The sequence below is a fragment of the Nicotiana attenuata genome, unplaced genomic scaffold, assembly GCF_001879085.1.
Source record: "Nicotiana attenuata strain UT unplaced genomic scaffold, NIATTr2, whole genome shotgun sequence".
Taxonomy (NCBI): Eukaryota; Viridiplantae; Streptophyta; class Magnoliopsida; order Solanales; family Solanaceae; genus Nicotiana; species Nicotiana attenuata.
This window is the reverse complement of record NW_017670322.1, coordinates 968,226-972,313: the sequence shown is the minus strand read 5'-3', so window position 1 is coordinate 972,313 and position 4,088 is coordinate 968,226.

The following is a 4,088-nucleotide window of genomic DNA, read 5'->3' as shown; positions in this document are numbered from 1 at the left end:
GAGAGACACATTGTCACTCTTTCTTTTGCAATTCAAACCTTTCTCCTTTTTCTACTTTTACCCAACCTTTTTTCACTTTTGTTTTCTTTGAATCCCCCTTTTTGGTTCTTATTCACTTTTGTATTTCTTTTTGTCTTTTTCTCTTTTTCATTGCCTCCCTTTTTCTTTTGCTTTTGTGCCTCTTACCACATTGATGCCTTTCTTTCTCTCCCCCCCAAACTTAGATATTTGCCATTACTCAAGGGAAGATTTGGGTGCCAAGAGAGGGTCTCATTGAGAACGGGTATAGGCTTGTAGCTTTGGTTCATGAAAGAAGAAAGTTTAAGGCTCAAAAGGGTTGAACTAGGGATCATTTCATTGGTAGGTCATGGAAATTGTTCAAATTTGGAAGTTCGGATCAAGGAGGGCCGATATTCACTTCTCAAGTCAAGTTTCACCTATGATTTTGCCTCAACAAACATTCAGGGCAAGTTCTAGACCATCGGCTTGGAGCTTAGACTCACAATTCGAATTCTCACCACACACACTCAAAGATTGCTAAAGACATCGAGTTGAGAGCCCACAACGACCTTAGTTCCAATTCAAGCGCACAATGGCCCCACACGACCATATGATGATTGTTTGGTCAACACAAGAGTCTCAAGGCCACAATTTTCACCATCCTAAACACAACATTATGTCTTTGACAATGGGATAAAAGGAAAATGTGTTAGGCCCAAGTGAAGCTTGCCTGAGGTCCTCTTAACTACGAAATACTGAAAATCAAAAGAAGAAAAATCAAAAACGGACTCAAACCCTTAAGAAGGTTGTCACGCCATCCATCATTGGCACGAGCCACCCGGTTCACACAACACTCTAGCCTTGGAAAGAACCGTGGCATTAAGAAAACCAAGGGCTTATTGATAACGCCAAAACCAAAACAAAAGGCTACGAGCCTAAATACCAAGCTAAAACGAAAAATTTTAACGAAAATAGAAAAACCGAATGAATATGTACAATGGGGAGTAGAATATACAACGGGGATGAATATATACATAAAGTAGAGAAGTAGCCAAAATTAGCAGTTATATACAGGCCAACTATCAAATCTAAAACATAAACTAAAAGTCAAATATATACAGTCATCCAAATGTATCAAAACAGTAGGGCGCACCCCCATGAATAAAAGCTGGCATTGTCCCCAATGCCAATTACCAAAATAAGCATAAAAACAGAGAAAAAGGATATAGAAAGGCCCCTCAAGCCTGGTCCACATGCGTGGGGTATCCTGTCGTCCCCGGATCCTCTGTAGTAGCCGGGACCTCAGACTGGTCTCCGACCCGCTGCTGCTCTGCTGCTGGGACATGAGCCGGATCAAGGACAGGCTGAACCACCGGTGGAACACTGGATGTACCCTCCTGAACCTGGGCCACCTCTATCACAACTCCCTCAGTGCTAGGGAGTTTCCTCTTCTTCCTCGGCCTGGGGGTCTCCTCCTGCTGTGGCTGAACTGCTGCTGGATCTACAGCTGGGTCCCCGAAGAGTAAGTCAAGTGGCATCTGATCCGCCAAGAGCTTATCCACATCCTCCCTCAACTTCGTCACTGACTCCTTGGAAGCCTTTTGCTTCCTCAACTTCCTGTGCTCCCTAGCCAGTTTACCCAATGCGGTGCTGTGTGCCCCAACTGCCTTAGCCAAGGCATCCTGTGTCTCCATCATCTTTTCCTGGTTGGCCAGGATCTTCTTCAGTGTCTCCTCAATGGAAGGAGGGATCTCAACTGTGGCAGGGGCTGACTGTGCCTGAACTACAGTGGCCAAGTTTGACAACTTGGATGTCGCAGCTGACATCCAGTTGTTCAAACTGGCTAGAGACTGAGCAAGCTGGTGGGCAGTGAACCGGTGAGTCTTCGATGAAGGGACATCCGGGTCCGCTGCAGTAGATGGACCAGCAATAGTAGAAGGACCCAGAGGCAATGTCTCATTGGTAGCAGGGATGGTGGAAGGCTCAGTGGACTGCTCAATAACCGCTGGCTCCTCAGACTGGCCAGGTGCGGTGGAAGTGGATGCCTGAGGCTTTTTGGACCTCTTTGGGTTGTCGGGACCCAACTGACTGTACCATGAGTAGGGGGCCACCGGATCTACCTTGACATCAAACCTCTTCTTCTTCACCTTCAATTCTCTAAAGTACAGGGAAAGAGTGTTCGGGAAGGGGTAGTTTGTGTTGGTCTCCTGCCCGACCGTAGAAATCACCCTTGACATGATGTTGCCCACATTCAGAGGAAAACCAGCCATAATAGATGCCACTAACACCGCACGGGGAATAGGAACTGTGTGATCATGAGTGGAGGGATCAAGCCTACTACACACGAAGGTCAACCAACCCTTTGCTTCAAAACTGAACGTGTTTCTCAGAATCTTCTCCCCTGCTTTCAACCAAACTGGGACAGTGCCCGGGGCTGCCAAGTGCTGGGCCAACCAAGGACGAACCTCTTCTTTCATTGCCAGCTTTTCTAAGTATTGGGTTTCGTCCTCTTCGTTGAACCCCAAAAACTCATTCAGAGACTTCCCATCAAACATCACCACTTTGTCCCTCACTTATGTCGCCTTTGAGTCCTTCACTACATGATGAACATTGCAGTAAAATTCTTTCACCATATGTTCATTTGCGACTATGCAACGTTCCTTGAAGAAACCCCAACCCTCTCTAGTACGGAATTGTGCTTGCACATGTGGGTTTAGAGGAAGAAGATCAGAGTCAATAAATTGCCTCTCCGGAATCAATTTTCTTTTTAGGGTCCACCNGTCTCATGCAAAGAGAAGGCAGTGTTAGCCTTATGCAAATAGGAGACATGGCTTAGCCTCATGCAAGATTCGAGACAGGGCTTAGTCTCATGCAAAAAGAAGGCAGTGCTTAGCTTTATGCAAATATGGAGGCAGGGCTTAGCGTCATGCAGAGAGAAGGCAATGCTTAGCCTTATGCAGTGAACAAGTAGCAAATAGAAGTAGAATATTTCTTAGCTGGAGAGACATTTGCGTTTGGTGGCCTGATTGGTAGTGGTTTTGATATGTGTACATTTTGCGAATACCCCTGTTATGTTCACTGTGCCTGCATCCAAAGAAAAATTGTGAGTTTTGTAGGGGGGAGGTTGGTTCGTGCCTTCGTGTGCTGGCTTTGCTTTGCTCCGTTCTAGAGTCCCTGTTTGAGTTGCCTGTGTAACACCTGGTTGCCATAGAAATAAAGTTTCCAAAAATATGCACTAATTGATGAAATAGAGTTATTTTAGAAAACTTAGTGGTATATAATATCAAGTAAATTAGATTAACTAATGATTGTAACACTTTAGAGACATTGCGACTTCCTTGTACTAGAATTTTGAGGGTCCTCCTCAAAATTCTGCCCAGTTTGGTAAATGATCCTTCGGCCGTTCTGCATGTAGCGGGGTTGGTTGGATCTGCTCCGGAATTTTGAGAATCCTTCTCAAAATTCTGCCCCATTTACTTAACCGTCTTGCATATGATGGCGTCGGCTGGACTTGCTCCGAAATTTTGAGGGTGCTCCTCAAAATTCTGCCCTAGTTTCTGGTTCTGGGGGAAATGAAGATTTTATTAAGATATGACCGAACCCACATAGCTTCCTACGTATCCCCTCTTAAACGCGAATCAAGTCAAGCATAGTTCAATTCCATCAGATGAATGAATGTAAACAATCTAAGAATAGTATCTCTTGACTGCATCTGAATTGATAGGTTTTGGCCAAACTTCTCCATACATTTCTGCGAGTATGAGTGCTCCTCCTATTAGATACCCTGTGAACCATGTAAGGACCTTGCCAGTTGGGTGAAAATTTTCCTTTAGCTTCGTCCTGATGCGGGAAGATCCGCTTCAGCACCAGTTGCCCTGGTGCGAATTGTCTTGGTCTGACCCTTTTGTTGACAGCTCTGGACATTCTGTTTTAATAAAACTGACCGTGACATATTGCATTCATTCTTTCTCCGTCTATGAGGGCTAGTTGCTCATAGCGTCTTCTTATCCATTCTGCATCACTGAGTTCGACTTCTTGTATGATCCTTAAAGAAGGAATTTCTACCTCAGCTGGAATGACAGCTTCGG